The sequence below is a fragment of the Spodoptera frugiperda genome, chromosome 27, assembly GCF_023101765.2.
Source record: "Spodoptera frugiperda isolate SF20-4 chromosome 27, AGI-APGP_CSIRO_Sfru_2.0, whole genome shotgun sequence".
NCBI lineage: Eukaryota > Metazoa > Arthropoda > Insecta > Lepidoptera > Noctuidae > Spodoptera > Spodoptera frugiperda.
In genome coordinates this window covers 916,168-934,766 of record NC_064238.1, presented here as the reverse complement: position 1 = coordinate 934,766, position 18,599 = coordinate 916,168, and the positions used below count along the sequence as shown (strand labels likewise).

Here is an 18,599-nt window from a genome sequence, read left to right as displayed (position 1 = left end):
TCCAGCTATTCTAAATCTCTGACTTCGCAAGGGTACACACAGCAGCATCGGGCTCGGACAAATAAATTCAACAAATCCCGAGCAGGACCACCGTTGATCTACACCGGCCTAACTGCACCAATACGTCGTTGAGGCTTACTTGTCACTGTTATAGGCTCTGCGGCGATTAACGCTTTGTACGTAGCGTTAAGTCGAGTTATTTAGAGCCAGTAATTTTGCCGGTTAGTGCGATTAGTGATGTAGCTATTTTATGGATTAAATGTTGTTGGATTTCTGGTTAGTCTGGAGCTAAAGAGAATATTTGTGTTCAGCAGATGGTAATGAATTTGCTGCTGAAATTGTTGCTGTTTCTTGTCTAATTATAAAATAGTGATTCAATAACAAGGTCTGTTCGGTTTTTTTTTGAGGAGGGAAAATCATCCAGTGCCTTGGGCGAGGCGAGAAAGAGTGTCAGACTTTTACTGACTAAAAACCACTCTACTCCCGCTTTTCGATCCAGAACCCGGTAACCCGCTAGGCAGTTCGCAGTTCTGGGTCGGCATCAGCAGTACTGGGCCACATCTGTGATGAGCTGATAGCTCTTTAAGGCGTGCGTTTTCGGCTAAGATGTATTATAGAAATCAAAAGGCATAAAGTATTTACCATCGTCGTCCTTGACACATAAAACAATAATTAATTACAATACCAACATAATATTTTACAATGACAAGAAAGTTGAATAATACACAAATCACAAAAACTTATTAAAATAACAAAATGAAAATATCCTAAGGTCACAAAACTAAAATAAAAAAATAGCAACAACTAAATATAGAAACAGAGAGACACAAATTAAAAAACGACGATTGTAGAAAACACCAATTATTGTTTTTTTTTTTTCAATTCACAGTGGGTATGACAATTTGCTGTAATAATAAAAAAACGTATCTTTTGAATCAACTCCGTATCATTTCTAAGGCTTTTTGATCTCGCCAAGTTGAATTTTAATGAGGGCGAACAATTCTAATTATTTTTTTTATAATGATAAACGAGAAATATGACTAAGTTTTTTTTTCTTTTGTTTTTTTTTTACTTTACGAACATAAGACGTTAATGTTTTGTTTACATTATATACTTTACTAAATTGCTTTTTTTAATGTACGTGTATAAGTTATGCGATCAAAGACTTTTAGGTCGAAAGTTTTCAGCATAATAGCTCTAAGTAAAATTTTATCTAAAATTTTTAGTGCTATGTCTAAATTATATTGATGTTATCTTGTTTTCAAGATGAGAATACATTAAAGGCTTCAACGTAAATGAGTTTAAGAGGAATTCGTACTATCTTGTGGAATTATCTAGATTTTCAGAATTTGGTCTAATACCCTTCAAGGCTGTTTAGGAATCAAGTTCTATCAAGGTCGAGGTTTTGATGTCTTTTAGAATGGAATAGGTTGGATGGCCCGGAGGTTTAAAAAGCCTGCTTCTCATGTATGAGGGCACGGGTTTGTAATCTACCAACTGCAATGCACCAATGTGATATTAAGGATAAATGATATTTATTTTTGCAAAAAGGTTACAATGTAGTTCTTTTACACGTCAAATCTCTTAAATAACTAGATGAGGTCGGCATTTCCAATATCGGACTACTCTGAGAAGAAATGCCCAAACAAACTCAGAGGTCTCTTTTAAAGTTCACAAATCAAATAAATTTATTTGATGTACTTTCTAAGATTATTTTTGACACTACTGGCAAACTGGTGAAGAATAAATTATTTTGACTTCGACTTTGACTGTGACGTAACTTATAAAAAGTAAAGTTAATAGATGTTTACTTTGAACAAGAAAATAAAATTGGCATTATTCATGTACCTACACAAAATATTTTTCTCACAGATAAAGCCACAATGGCTTCGGTAACAGTGAAGGCTTCCATAGTTAGATGGCTAATTAAAACACTGCGGGGCTCGTGTGATGAGAATTACGAGGCTTGAAATGCTATTCCTGTGTTACATTTAAACAAAGTTTGAAGCAGCCATAAAGCATGAACTAATTTGTCAAAGTTCTCAGTGCCGGTGCCGAGAGCAGATGTGGCAGTCCTATTGAGGTGAGTGGATTTGATGCTATTTGTTGTTGTAACTGTAGTGGAAAAAAATAAAAAAATATTCAACTGTATTGCGTTGATATTTGACAGAGATTCTGACTGTTATTTAAGTATAATGACGGCACGGTTGGTGCGGTGGCTGGGAAACCGGCTGCAGCGAGACGTGTAACGGGTTCGATTCCCGCACGGAGATTCCTCCTGACAAATTCTTGTATCGGGTCTGGGTGTCATGTGTATGTGAACTTGTATGTTTTTAAACGCACCTAGAATGTCAAGCAACGCTTAAAAAAGTAGATTTATTAACTGCGGCGATTGCTTACCATCAGGTGATCCGTCTGCTCGTTAATCGTTAAAACGAAAAAATCGAAAATTCAACATATTGCACAAAAGTCGGTAACCCATCCATTTCTCTAACCTTGCAGTCAATGTATGCACGACATGTCTCTACTTACCCCAAGCAAGAGTAATGAATCTTGCATACTAATAATGAATCATGCAAAATGTTAAAATTAATGAAAATGAAGAGATTCTTCAAAGTTTTAATTAGTTTTGGATTAGGGCTACGCTCGTAAGGTTTTACCTTTCGGGTAGTCGGTTATTAAAAATCCATTTTAGAGTAAGGTATAGGTGAGTATAAGGGATAATATTTTGACAGTGAACCTAAACTGTAACAAATAACTTACGTTTCAGTACCAATGTTATTATGTGATAAGATATAGTTATTTTTGTTTGATACTTTTGTCAATTATGTACGATTAACCAGGTTTTATTTCTCATATAAAATTTTACAGACGGATCACCTGATGGTAAGCAATCGCCGCCGCCTATGGACACCCGAAACACCAAAGGCGTTACAAGTGCGTTGCTGGTCTTTTGGGGCTTAGGAATTTAAGGATTGTTGGGGAATCGGAGATTTGGAATTTGGGCCTACGGTAACCTCACCCAAACATTGGTTCACGTTGGTATTTTGTGAGGTCGTGGTATCACTCCGGTCGAGCCGGCCCATTCATGCCGAAGCATGGCTCTCCCACACTTATATGAGTATAATTATTTATGTAGATTAATATCACAAGAAAATATTATCTGTGTTTGTGGTTTTATAAATAGAAATCCCAGGATCCCAGAATTATTTTTAAACAAGGAAAACAAACAATTCATAATATTTGATACTCACTGGTTTAGGATGAAAATAAATCAAATTATAATAATACTGTTCATTCGTTACATGATAGGTTTTTTGATAACGAGAAAAATACGATAGAAAACCTCAAAAATTTTTTTTTTTATGTTATATTAATCACATTGTTACTCATATTTCTCATTACAAAGATCAAATCGACACCAGCAATTTATACTACGCTAACTCGAAATTTGGAAAAAACTTTTTTTATGCCAAGTTGCTTAAAATGTGGGTTTACATACGTCATAAAAAAATTGAGAAGAAATATGCAAAAATAAGAAAGTTACAAATCTTATAAAACGCTAAGTAAAGGTACTTTTTGAAATCACTCGATTTATATTACGCCAACTATTATTAGCGGAGTGTGCGCGGGGATCACTTTGGTCAAAATCTGTGCAACACTGCGCTAACTCATAGTTAGCGTAGTTTAGTGCGTTCGTGTGTATACTTGTTCGTTTGTACAATGAACGACTTAGCGACTTTTACATAGTAAATACTTATGTGTTAACGTATTAATTAGTTTATTAATGGTACGTTGACTATTCTTTTTGTAAGTAAGTACATGTTCTTTATAAAAATATTGAAATATGCATCAGATGATTGATCATGCACTACGACCTCCCGTACTACACTACGCTAACATAAGATAGACGTGTATAAGATGTAACATTTTTTTGATGAATTACGTTTATATACGGCTAACTTGCGCTAAATCAAAAAATAGAAATAAGTAAGGAAATATAAATATGAGATATTACAATGAATAAATTAAATATTAAGCATACCAAATTTCAAAAAAGTATCTTAATTAATGTAAAAGTTATCACGTTTTTCCCTTTAAACGCCTCTACTGTAAAGTACGCTTTTTGAGTTAGCGTAGTATAAATTGCTGGTGTCGAAATATTTTGGTGTTGGAATTAAGACCAAACTAATGACATCTTTTAGAAATAAGCCCGTCATTTTAAAATACTTATTTCATTATTCAAACATCCCCAAGGTATATTACCTACGAGTGCTAACCTTTCAGTATTATTTTTAACTTTTTTTATTACAGTACATTTTAAAATTGTTCTTTCACTCCCACAAGCGTTCACATTAAGGTCAGAAATTAATTATTATGTTTTTGACTTACATAATTATTTGACTAGGAACTCGACTAGTTTCAGGCCATGTTAAAGGCTTATATTCATGAGCAGCATTCTACGACACACGATGTGGCGTATATAGTCCCTGCGGACTGCCTAGCGGGTTGGTTACCGGGGCTCCGGCTCGAAAAGCAAGAGTAAGAACAGGGTGATTTTTAGTCAGTCAGTCTGACACTCCTTCTCGCCGCGCCCGAGGCGGGAGAAGTCATCGAACTTCCCCCAAAAAATCCTTTACTAGGATCTTACGACAGCAAGATTATACAGCATGTGGTAGCAAATGTATTCTACCTACTCGAGTGTCACCATACCACATGGCAATTATAACGGACGTTTTGATAAGAGATTATTAATTCGGGGATTATAAACAATAACATAATAATTAAACATACATACCTTTTAATTTCCACACAATAATCATATTAAAACAGTAACCCGTCGAGTATTAAACCTGCCACCATTACAGAGAGTTCGAACCGCGCGTCCACGATAGTGCGAAGTAGCAAATTGTACAAACTTGTGCAATTGGAACTCCAATATTATAATTTGGGTTGCAACAGCGTTGTTTTTGCCATAGCCGGCCCATTAAACGGCTGTATCTCGACCGAACACTCACCGGACTAGACGTTTAATGGTGTTAGGTCTATTTTGCTTCGCCATTGATTAAGACGGCTTTATGGGACTTTGACCCTTATTGTTTGTAAAGATAAGGGGGTTTGTAAACAAATTAAAGTAAATAAGGTATTTTTTTTTTATTAAACTTCAATTAGACGTTATTGCCTAGTAGACAATTCGAGTAGCTTGTGAGGTGTAGAAAAAATACAAATAGTTATATTTATGTTTTATTTAATAAAAACATCATGTAGGTTTTTAATTATTGATACAATGATCCTATAATCCTATCCTATTGTTCTATTTACACAATAGGTTTTTATTATGTTTTGAATAACTAAAAATATTTACTTAAATATAGCTCAGGTTTAGTGTACCAGCTTGACAAATAAACTAGTAGGTATGTCTAACAAAATAACTAGTATCTATAAGACTGTCTCTCAATCTGTACTTCAATAGTAAAACAAATCTTATTCATAAAGTACAAGTCTTCGGTAAAATTGCAATTGCATAAAATGCAAAATTTTCTCATATACCGACGTGGTGGAGTTTCAGGTCGATCACAGCTGAAATAAAGCTTTGCTCAATGTATTGAAGAGGATTACCATTTAAAAACTACGAGTAGTAGCGCAGCAGTTGTAAATGTTATTTGGACTATATGCAGATATTTTGAAAAAAAAAACTGTCACTTTCGTCTCAAGATGACTCATGAATCTCACTTTAAAATTTTGTCAGTTGCTCTAAAATATTATGTGTAGGGACAAGGCAGATTTGCAAGCTAACAAGTACTACACTGGTTCAAAGAACATCGGGCATTTTTGTATGGGACACTTACCTACGGCGAACAAAAATAAAATTAGGTACGGTGGATAGGCAATTAAATCTAGTTCACAATGGTATAGTTCCCATATCTGTGGGTCGTGGCAATAAGGAGAAATTGGACATTTAAAAAATATTTATAAATGTTTTTGGGCAATAATTGAAGAGGAAAAAGGGAATCAAAAATAATAAAAACAACATATTTTTCTCTTAACTTTTGGCGAAGGACTGCGATGATGATGACGAAGGACTGCGATGTAGTAAGATAAGCTAGCTACCTGCGCGAGCGCAACATAATACCAGTTTTAAGACTATGGGCGAGAGTGAGAACGAAACATGCACATCAACTTGACGGATTTAGTCTGATTGGGTTTACAAAAATACCACGGAGTGATATTTTAACTTACTGAGCGGTCGTTTAGTAATTAGGAAAAATAGTCAACTTAAAATATCATTTTTATTTTACTAATTATTTCCATTTTCCCATTTTTGTGAATCAAAATAACTACACAATATTAAATATGATTGCAAACACTATCATTTAAAAATATTTTGGTTTATGTTCGCGACTTTTAAAAAATCGGGTAAAAAACGCCCGATGTCCTTTTCAAATATTCTTAAACATTTCGCTCAGCCTCAACTCAAGGATGAAATACAAGTCCCCTTTTAGCATGTTAGCTAATAACCGACCATCACTGCTGTCGCTCTAAAGTCTCATCTCCGCTGACATTGTACCAATAACATCACCTACCTTACCACGATCCGATCTTCAAATATTACCAAAAAACGGCTCGATCTTACCATAAACACACAAATAGAAGCCGTAACGGGCTGCGAGTCAGATTTATATCGCTGTTACATAGAGCTTCGAGGAAAATTGGCCAGAAAAAGGGTCGCGAGAAATATTTCAATATGCCATTCACATTTTTTACGATCGTCATGTGTGCCTCCTTACGATTGTGCAGAACCGCAATATCGGTCCATACTTTCGTTTCTATTCGTTTTTTGTTAGTTTATGGAGCGTTTCAACTGTTAAACAAATTATTAGGGGTTTAGAGTTTGGGTTTGGTTTGTGGTGTGTTTCGTTGTTTCATCATGTTGTGATTACGTACAAAAATTTAATCGTCGAAGACATTTTAGCCTCCATTTCGTCGATGTCGTATACATATTTCGACTCTAAAAAATATGACATTATAAATAACTAAAACGGAGAACTTGATAAATAAATTCAAACAAAGAACTTCAAGAAATAAGTCATACATTACTAAAAATATTTTAAGATTCTTCGAAGTTCAAAAGTCTAAAATAACATACGACCTAAGCTTTACGCCCTTTATTTATACAGAAAAAGGTTCAATCCAATCAAAACCCACTTAGTCAGATAAAATAAAATCACAGAAGAACCTGTCATTAATAAATGTTTCGATTCATAAGAGATGCGTTAACGAACCCTCCTCATTAATTTCAACAAGTTCATTTTCTCTTTGTGCTATTAAAATGGAAAAAGTAATAAGAAATATTAATCGCTGCTCTATAGCTTCGAAATTGAAAAAGATTCCATTTTTAGTTCTCTCTTTAGATATCATATAATAATTTGTAAGTTGCCCGTGACATTTTCAATTGTTGATTTTAATAATATTTTTTTAAGTATTTTTTTTATAATCAACTTGAACTTATGACTTTTTGATCGATAGCGACAGTTTTACTTCATTCGATACTAATTTAAGTGAGCGATATTTTTTAAGTGTAGGCGAGCCATGATTCGGCACGAGTGATACCACGGCCTCACAGATAACCGACTCGAAATAACGCTTGCGTTGTGTTTCGTAGTGTGAGTGATAAAAATATGGTTTAATAAAATTCATGCTGAGATTATATCTTGTTTATTTTAAGTTTAACCTGAATTTATGTTAATATAGAACTATCAAAATTTCAGTATTGTGTGAGTACAGTCCCGAGAAAAGCGAAATCCGATAAAACAAAACCTTAATTGAAAGACGCAATCACAACATTTATTTAGAGGCAATCTAGAAGCACTTTTAGGACAAATTTTATAACGAAAATGTCGACCACTACAGAAATTGTCCTGGTAAATAATCCTACTAGAAACACACTTAGCATTTAAAACAAAATCTCGTGCGAAAGTAAAATTTCAAAATGAGATTGTTTAAAAAGTTAATGGGGTAATTTCGGCAACGCGATCTCATAAAATTATTTAAACGTTCCGTAATAAAAAACGGCCATACGGCTGACTATAAAAGGCTCTTAATTGTGTATAGAAGTGCTGCGGGCCCAGATTTCTTTAAGCGCGATACTGTTTTACTGGAACACAATATTGGATTCTGTGGCTACACTTTGTTTGTCTGGTTTATCTTTAAAATGGCAATCGATAGTTAAATTTTCATTAATTCTGTTTTTGGGATTTCACGTCACGCCTTTTATCCCCGAAGAGGTAGGCAGAGATGCACATTACGGTACGAAATGCCGCTTTACAATGTACACCCACTTTTCATCACTTGTGTTATAAGTCCAATGTAATAGGGGGTGAGCCTATTGCCATACACTGGGCACATCTCCTCATGACCTCATTAGGGACCTCATTACAAGTTACTTAAGGAGATACGTTATTTGAAAACGTTATTTCATCCTATTAATAATTATTTTTTATCCACAGAGTAAAAGCGCACCTCCAATAATTATTATTATGGACCAACGTATCAACGAATCCTTACATAGCTTTTATCTCAAAATTAAGCACTTACATGCACAAAATACATCAATTTCCCAACAACATTATTAGTGTCATGCAATAGGACACAATTCCAAACTCCATCCTCTAAGCTTGCGACTGAGAAACCCAATAATACTCACAACTGTGCAACTTGAAACTCGACATTCCCAGATATCGAAACTATCCCTAATAATACTTCCAATCAATTGCATGAAATAAGTTTTCTTTGAACAGTATCGACTTGTAACTGGATTATGTACAAACTAAAAAAATATTCTTCTTTTAACAATGGAATAGTTAATACTTGGAAATACTCTTATACTATACACATGTACCCATTTTTCAGAAGTTATGATTTAGGTCTCCTGATGGTTACTCTCGAATAAAATAAATAATTCATTAATTAGTACTTTTCAACTAATTGAAGAAAAACACACTAGGATTTTCTCCTGTATCGTAGATGCGTGTAGGCCGAAACCGCTTGTCGTTGCGCGACAGTCGGTTGCCGCGCCAACCATGCAGTCGCAGCAATTGCAGTTGCAGCAGATTCATGTGTGCTTAACATTAAAAGTTGAACTTGATATCTGACTGTGGTGAATTTGGGATTTTTTATATAGATTAAGCTGTGCAACTTCATATTTTTGTACCAGAAAATCTTAACCATTAACCCATGGCCCTCGAAATCCTAGTTCCAACATAACAATAGTTGGTCATCGACCTCTTCAGAACAACAAGTCCATTTATCAAAGTAGCTCCACCAGTATAATACCATAACTTTACAGTATTTCGGTGTGTTATTTCCCTCTGCGGGCTCTTTTAATTACTCTTGGCCCCTACATGTATCATAAATTCTAATGGAGTTCAGACCTCACCCACTCTGCCCTCTGCCGACACAAATTGCATTTTAGAATTTAAACGTACGACCTACATTATACTCGTGATCGAAAATTTAAATTTTGATAAACGTAGGCTTCAATATTTTCATTTTGGGAATGATAAAGTATCGTGGGTCAGCGTTTGAACGCGACTGAATATTCCGAATGTTATTTGAAACATTGTTAGCCATGTTATATTTTCTGCCCTTTTGTTTGTCAGGCCACTCTATTATGTAGCAACAGTTCCGTCCGTCGAGGTTATAAATACACGAAGTTGATCGTTCGACGCAAACTATTGACTAAAATAATAACTATCCAGTTGGAACAATAAATAGTTGGAGCTCAACCCCTGATGCATATTCAATGTTCTCACTCAATGTTTGTTACGTTCTAGGAAATACCTGTAGCTCTGGGGTAACGACGTTGTACTATGATTTCACAGAATAATGGCGCAACCAACTTTATATATATGGACAATAATGTCCTTTTTATTAATGGCATTTTCATGCAATCGAATATTTTGAAAGAGTATTTTTAGTTTCCGAGTTTTCTCTTTAGCTTACTTGAAAAGTTTAGCTTTTCACGCCAAATTTAAATAAAAGTTTGATAAAAAAACTATGGACCTAGTTTTTCAGTAAACCTAAATGAGCCATATTTTCGTTTCTGAAGTCTCTTTCATGCATATCATTCACATTGTTACTTTCTACTACATTCTTTAGATTCCCAATCAAGATTAATCCAAGTTCGAGATCCAGGAACTTCATAACAATACGTATTGCAACTTTGGACACCAGTCCATTATAGTTCAAACCTTTGATCGCTCTCGTAACGAGAGCCACCTAAGGTATAGACGAGAGTCTTGGCTTTCTAATTGGCTATCAAGTCACTGAATATTGTGATGGACACACAAAAGTTTGGAATATTTTAACAATTCTGAAATATTTCAATGAAAGAATATTTGGCATAATTTTTTTTTATGGTATAAACCGGTAAACGATCAGACGGATCACCTAATGGTAAGCAATTGTCGCCGCCCATGGACACCCGAAACACCTGAGCGTTGCCCGTCTTTTGGGGGTTAGGAATTTAAGGTTTGTTGAGGAATCGGGGATTATGAAAATTGGGAAGATAATTGAAAGAAAGAAAGAAAAAATATTTATTTTGCACCGGGCACGATTCACCAAAAACAAATCAAAAATTAAAACAAATATAAAGTAATACAAACATTTATTAATTAATATTTTAAAAAAAAAACAGAAAAAAAAAAAATTGGATCTCCGGTAACCTCACTCGCACAAAGAAACACAACGTAAGTGTTATTTGTGAAGTCTGTTTTCTGTGAAGATGTGGTATCACTCCGGGCAGCTCTCCCACACTTAAATTTACCTCGTGTTTAACTATCTTATAAATTCTATAGTCTAATAATATGAAAATAAATAGTAATAAAATTACATAATATCTTTATAAGCGTTGATAATCCAATAATAGCATACTAAACTAATGGATTACGAGAACGCATGGCATGCATTAGTAGCACGAAATTACCATGGGATTGATAAGATTAAAATAATAAACAAGGGGTTTTAATACATCCCTATAGTACACGAATGGTAGGTACAGAATGTAATCACAAAAATTATTCCTTTATTAATAGAATCATTATTTCTTAATTTCTTTATCAATAGAATCATTAGCATAGCGTATATTCCTCTTTAAGTATAGAAAATATTGTTGCAAGTGCGACTACCGGGCTCGAGCAAAGAATTATTGGCGAAACAACAATTTGTGGATCACACAAAGACTTGCACTGTGCGGGATTCAAACCCGGCAGCCAGTTGCCCAACGACGGCGCTAACCGTGCAGTCGGTATATTTTCTGACTAAAATTTTAATTTCAAATTTCGTACATTTCCTTGAGAATCGTTAGAAGTGGGGGTTCATGTACAATGCAATATGTTACAGACTCTAAACTTAAACGAATAAAATAATTATATGACGTTCTTAACATAATAATACATAAACACGTGGGTCGTTTCGACACAGAGTGTATAAGTTCACAGCGATTGTCAAACTTTTGTGAAAAAAGCGAGATTTTGAGTAAGTTGTATTGTTGCTTTTAACTGATAAAATAAATATATCAGTCATGCAGCGGTATTTAAACCACTGACCACGGTATCTTTTTTCAATATCAAAATTCTGCATTTTCTTTGATTAGGACAATAGTAACCAGGCTTACAAAATAATACATTAGTAAATATTAAAGTAATATCACATTTAAACGGCACCGTTCCAACCCAGCAATTAACTTATCATTTAAATTTAAACATTAAATCTTATGTTGTATGACATATTTCATAACATCATTACAAAAGAGCTGTAAGCACGCGGTGCGCACGCTGGCAGCGCACTTACAGCCTTTTTATATTGTTTCCAAAGCAAAAATACGCCGAGCCAGAGCCGTATCGTGTCCTGGCCGTTTATGTATGCGATGACATTTAATCCTACTCTAAACAGCTAAGAAAACTCTTTAGTGAACAGTCAACTGAAGTACCCATACAATGTTCTGATAAATAGTGTCTACATATTTTGAGCATCACTGACCTAGTGTGGGTCGTTGCAATTAACGATGCAACTGAGACTGAGTGCCACTAACTTGCTAGGTAACTATGGCCACTAGGTCCTTGAAAATTTATGGACATCTGGGCAGTATTACAATACTTTGTTACATAAAATAATTACCAAGATTTTCAAGAAAACCTTGTTGAGTAAACTTGCATTCTAAATGTTTAGTACAATATCCATTGAAATATGACAAGTTAAAGCAGTTGCATTGCAGCCGATACAATGTCTATGTGCTTCTAAGGAGTGGGATGAAGAAGATCTTTTAAACTTAAAATATTATGTGACGCTTATACTACTTTCGCGCGGTTTCACTCGCTCTGCTCAGCCCAGATTAACTGTAGCGTGATGTTTTCACCACTTGTGTCAACACAACAATATTTTTACTTCGAACCGGTACGATAGTTCCGGACATTAGCGCGTTCAAACAAAAAAAATCTTTAGCTTTTTATATTTGAGTGTAGATTCACATTCAAGTCTCTTGTATGAGAACTTAGATAGAGTCGCGGACGTCTTTCTAATATTTATAAGTGATGGTTATGGTCAATGCATCATTCAATCAGTATCGAGTTATCTTCTATCATAAAATAAAAATGCATGATTATTAATTTTGTAAATGTATATTAAATTTTCAATCAAAAACAACAAATCTAATAATACAACTTCATACGATATACATGTGAAGATTGCAGATTGCTAGTTGGATCCAGTCGTTCTCAAGTCCGTGGTCCGGTAAAATCCGGTGGTGTCCGGTTATGTCCGGTGGCCACAAGCCGAACTAATTCAACTTGGACGGTATTATGCGTCGGTTTGAGAACTCCGTTGATCAAGTTTAACGTTGTTCACGATTTTAAGTCAATAACGAACGCTGGGGATATTTTGATATACTTCGATGGACCAATGTTCATGAAGTAGAGTTGCACTGTGGGTTTAATAAAAATAAGTAAATATTTACGGGATAGAATCAGGCGTTACATAGCGGAAATCTATGCTACACTAACAATTCAGTAAGATTTTTAGTTTTAATTCCACTTATACCTACACGTATTTTTTTGACATGCGGTGTGTTAATGTAATATTAACAATACTGGTTAATATTTACGCGTTTAAAATATTTCGTTATAATTCAAAACCTAAATCTTTAAGTCTATTTTTTTATTTGAGTACTCCTGACGTTCAAACTCCCCTAAGTGTCGCAAAAGACTTAGGGGTTGTATATATTGGAAAACATGACAAGAAGTTAGACAGAGAGGGTGCTTCTGCCCAGCATGTGGTCTATCAAACTGGTACGAAGAGGGTGTAGGTACTGTAGGTGTATTTTAATAACATCCCGAGCCTCTTCCGACAACAGGAGTGCCAAGTGTAATTAAGTTTTATTTTTTACTTTAAGGTGCTCCCACACAGCAGTTATATAACGTTATACAACATTGTGTAACATTTATAACAGCATGTAACATACTCTACAACCACTGTTATAATTTGTTTAAACACAAATGTTATTGTTACACATTGTTGTATAACGTTATATAACCGCTGTGTGGGAGCACCATTATGTTAACATATTTTGGAATAAAACATTAGTAGAAGTTTTGCGTTCTTGTCTCCAAATTAATTTTTGCCTGTTATATTTTGACCAATAAATTACACTACAAGCATGCCTAACTAACTCAAGACGATAGATACCCGAAACCAATGAAACAGTTTGACATCAAATCGATAATCAAATAACAATTTCTAGAATTAAAACAAAAACAAACGAAATGTCTCGTTTTCTTAAAAAAAAAAAGAAAAGTGAGACTGCGCCAAAGGTGACCTAGTAAGTAAAATTAGACGCAGGTGAGTCGGGATCAAAGGCAGCCGGCCGGAGGCGGCGCCGTGCCCGCATCTCAACAGTCGCCCATAATCAAAGAATAACAGGTCAAAACCACTGCAAGTCCACAACCTCGAAAATAAACAAGGTTTTGTTGATATACTCAATTAGCTGGGATTCGAAATAGACTGGCTAACCTAGACAAATGGCATTTACATGTTAGTCCGACGAGTGAATATGAAATTCTATAGATTTGATAGTGACACTGTACTATTGTGGCACCATGTATTAAGTTTTGTTTAAGGAAATTATCATTAACAGGTCACGAATATCAGCTACTGGACTATGAGCCTCGTCTACATAAGAAGATTGCAATAATCACCTCACTTGGCATATATTAACAATAATTACATGAAAAATAAACATCATTGAAACTGCATCATTGACTTGGCCATTAGCATAACTTAAGTACATAAGTAGCATTCAGGTTTAAACTTCGAATAGGTAACTAGGTAAGGCCATTTATCAACAACAGCTCGAAATTCTAAATCGTGCTTACCGTACAAAATTTACTCTCTCTGATACCGTATTGTTTGCCATTACATTCAATACATAAATGATTAAATTCAGGATTAAGCAACATGATAATACATCATCATCTGATCGTTGTAGATAGTATCAGCCACTAAATATCTATTGCTGAACATATGCTTCTAATGAGTTACAAATCAAGTGAATTGATCGCCTGATTTAATCCACTGTGGTCAAAGATTTGAAAGGAGACCTTTACCTAGCAGTGGACTATGAAAAGAAGCTCACAATGCTCAATCTAAGATATTAACATTGTGTTAAATACTTGTCAAATGTGTTCAGTTTATTCTGTAATTGTATCTAAACATTGTAAGTAAAATATGTTGTTAGAATAATCTTGACCAATGACGGACAAGAATGCGTTGGAACTCACTTCGAATGTTTCGGATTGGCAGTTATAGAACAGCCTCGCTGATTAGAATAACTGCTCGAATGTATTTATCAACCTTACTTCCCCCATCCCTTAGAGATAATCACTTAGGAAGGATAAAGAGAATTTAATCACTTAGTGGGGATGTTTAAATTCAATATTCCCTGGGTACTGAAGATCAATATATCACTTACTATATTGCAGCTTGTATCATACATTACATTAATTAGCACAGACAGCGTTCAGACTTGGTCGCACTTATTTAAACGTTTGGTCTATCTAAAGGGTAAACGAAGACCAAAAAGTGTAATTACTTTCTCAAATCAGATGAAAGTAAAAGTTCCTTGCAATTTTATTTTTTACACTTTCTTATAAGACATGCTTCGACACGAATGGTCCGATTCGACCGGATCCCACGGCTTCACAGAAAACCGACGTGAAACAACGCTTGCATTGTTTTCCGTTGTGTGAGGAATAAGGTTACCGATCCCCGATTCCCCAAAAACCCTTAAATTCTTAACCCCAACGGCCGACAACGCATTTGTAACGCCTCTGTTTCGTGTGTCCATGGACGGCAGCGATTGCTTACCATCAGGCAATCTATCTGCTCGTTTACCGGCTTATAACATAAAAATTTGCTAAAACCTACACCGTTTCTTTTCCGCACACTATCAGCACTAGTTCAGAACCATTCTTTTATTAAAATTTATCGGATGCATTTTCCGAAAATGGTACTGAACTTTTACTCTTCCCACAAACATCGTAAATCACACGAGCAAAACCGCAGGAAGAGCCAGTTATATCCATAACGAAAAACACAATACTGGAGCGTTTCACGGGTTTGTAGTAGAGATTTTTATTTCATTAGCGAATGCTGCTCAAGTGGTTTTTTGTAGTAAAGTGGGCGCTAACAATGAATCTACCTCGGCGTTCAACTGAGTGGAACAGTGAGTGGGCTAAAATCGAAAATAAAAGCTTCGCGAACGTGTTTTCTAATGACTTTTCTTGAGATCTTGTTAGGGATTTGAAATGTACAAAGGCCAGGGGCCAGACAATTATTGTTAAGAGGACAGTTTCATCTGATTTTCTGCAGCTTAAAATGATCTTTGTTTTGCCTTGATAAATATTGAAATATTCATTTACATGAAGATTTTAACAGCTACTTAATTAATATCAAAAGATACGCAGGGTATATTTAGAGCTATAAATAATTCGTCGATTTTATTCTCAGTAAACTTGTTGTGCGTTATTCTTGTAAATATGAACCCAAAGAAGGTTGCAGTACTTCAAAACTCGCCCTTTACATTGACAAGAAAATATTTACGTAAGAGTTAAAAATTTCAGCGTCCACTGACTTCGAACGGGGAAACTTGTAGGCACATTTACATACTTAATCAAGTTCCTAATGAAACTCTCAACTTTTTGCTTCTAAAGTCCCGACCCTTCGTTACCAACAGTTCCCGATGACTTCGTGTTTGTAAACAACTCATTCTCGAATCAAAGATCTTTATGTGAAACAATTGTAACAAAATTTCGCAAGAACTCGGCAGCTTTGGGAATATTGGAATCTGAAGTAAAAAGTTTCGAGTATGTTTCTTTTAAATTGCCAGTTTTGAAATCTTAATTGAACGATTTGACCTTGAGAACTCAAATCGACACCAGCAATTTATACTACGCTAACTCGAAATTTGGAAAAAACTTTTTTTATTCCAAGTTGCTTAAAATGTGTGTTTACATACGTCATAAAAAAATTGAGAAGAAATATACAAAAATAAGAAAGTTACAAATCTTATAAAACGCTAAGTAAAGGTACTTTTTGAAATCACTCGATTTATATTACGCCAACTATTATTAGCGGAGTGTGCGCGGAGATCACTTTGGTCAAAATCCGTGCAACACTGCACTAACTCATAGTTAGCGTAGTTTAGTGCGTTCGTGTGTATACTTGTTCGTTTGTAAAATGACCTACTTAGCGACTTTTACATAGTAAATACTTATGTGTTAACGTATTAATTAGTTTATTAATGGTACGTTGACTATTCTTTTTGTAAGTAAGTACATGTTCTTTATAAAATATTGAAATATGCATCAGATGATTGATTATGCACTACGACCTCCCGTACTACACTACGCTAACATTAGTTAGACGTGTATAAGATGTAACATTTTTTTGATGAATTACGTTTATATACGGCTAACTTGCGCTAAATCAAAAAATAGAAATAATTAAGGAAATATAAATATGAGATATTACAATGAATAAATTAAATATTAAGCATACCAAATTTCAAAAAAGTATCTTAATTAATGTAAAAGTTATCACGTTTTTACCTTTAAACGCCTCTACTGTAAAGTACGCTTTTTGAGTTAGCGTAGTATAAATTGCTGGTGTCGAAATGGCCAACGTGATGTTGGATAGAAGCAGTTTTTGAGATTTTGATGCTTATCGCGATGAACACAGAGTTGCTATCAAATAAAATCTTTTTAATTATATAAACTTTTTATAAAAAAGGGAACCGCTTTCAAAAGTTAAAGTAAATCGGTTAATATACCGAAATTATATTTTATTAAGTCGGTTAAAAATAGCTTCATTTCTATTTTGACTGAGCCTTTGAAACTGCAATGTCCAACATACTAAGTGTGGTGATTACAAACCCCCTTAGGTAGAGGAAGCCCATTATCCATGTGCCAAATGTGAATTTATTGAAAAAAAAACACGTAAATCCACTGTAGTAATTTTAACACAAATTAATTCAATTTTTATTTATTTTAATCAGCAACAAGGTCCGTAAAAGCACAAAGATAATGATATTAAAATTATACGAGTATCTATTGAAACGGCTACCCAAAGCAACGTTATCACTTTCCTCGGGCTGGAGTATCGTGTTCCAACAAAACTTTCTTCTTTGTGTCATTAATATAATTATTCTGATCTTTAAACTCGGAAGGGTATGACTTCAAGTGGTTAAAGATCCCCTTTTGCTCCTTTGACTTGACTTTGTTGAAGGAAACTCTGCTGATAATTCTAAAGTGTGAAATAATTTTCTTTGGATTTAACCGGTATTTCTGTATCAACATTCTTGGTTGATAGGATAATGTTTTATTTGTTAAATATTTGTATGTAGGTACCTGCTTTATATCATGAGGGCGCTCTTCCACCAGAGATGTGCTATGTAGCAATCCTACGTAATAGCTAAGTTGTGAAACTATGTGACCGTTTCCGCTAATGTAAACCTATGTAGCTGTGTGAGTAAGATGCGCTATGAAGTTGCGCCACCGCAAAATAGCTGTATGATGAAGATGCGCAGCTCGAATATACGATGTATCAATAGTATGGAAGCCATCCATAGCACACATCCATAGCACGCATCTTTCCATATAAAAAACATAGCTGAGTCCGTTTCCACCATGAATTTGATTGGTGAAAGCCAAACGCATCCACAGCAACGTAGCATAGCATATCTCTAGTGGAAAAGCACCCTAACATATCGAATGTTTAGTTGTGGCACTTTGTAACAGTCTAGGTAAGATGAAAAAGAGTTACTTATTGAATAATGTTCCTTAATAAATCGTTTACCTAGAACATATCACAATTTCCTACATCAATACGATTTAGACTAGCTGCACCTGCGGTTGCATACAACATTTATCACTTACATCGCGATCGCTTGCCAATTTTAACACCAAACGGCCCCATCCGAGAAACTAACACGAACATCATTTTTGAATAAACGTTATTCATAAAAGAATTGAGAATCTAGGAGTAACGTG

General features: G+C 34.8%; 1 long non-coding RNA gene across 1 annotated transcript; it reads right to left on the bottom strand.

Annotated features, from left to right (window-relative positions):
* Positions 1 to 3,409: 3,409 nt before the first annotated feature.
* On the bottom strand, positions 3,410 to 17,223 carry LOC126912603 (uncharacterized). The gene is made up of 2 exons (XR_007707297.1): positions 16,943 to 17,223; positions 3,410 to 3,878 (listed from the first exon to the last, which is right to left on the bottom strand). It is a non-coding gene; the product is annotated as an uncharacterized LOC126912603 (long non-coding RNA).
* Positions 17,224 to 18,599: the final 1,376 nt, after the last annotated feature.